The following is a 404-nucleotide window of genomic DNA, read 5'->3' on the forward strand; positions in this document are numbered from 1 at the left end:
AGTCATCTCTGCTTATCACTCAAATAAAAAAAACGCCAAAACTATTACCAATTTTACTAAAAAAATAATTACAAATTAACGTGACAATAAATATAATTGGCACAATTTGAACAATATAATAAATAAAATTTTAATTATTTTTTATTGTGTTTTAAAGATTGATATATCAATTTGTTCTAAATAAATTTCTTTGAATAATCAATAAAAGAAAAGATACAAAATAACTGTTTTTGAATCATTTTTATTTATCTTTTGAAAAAATATATATTGTAACTAGGTTTTCCATAATTCACCAATGGAGTAAAAGTCATTTTTATCATCTAATTATATGTCAATTTATTTAATTAAAAAATTAATTAGTGTACCAAGAAAAAAAAAAGGAAACAAACTTTCAACTTTGAGTT

This window comes from Quercus lobata, chromosome 1, assembly GCF_001633185.2.
Source record: "Quercus lobata isolate SW786 chromosome 1, ValleyOak3.0 Primary Assembly, whole genome shotgun sequence".
Lineage (NCBI taxonomy): Eukaryota > Viridiplantae > Streptophyta > Magnoliopsida > Fagales > Fagaceae > Quercus > Quercus lobata.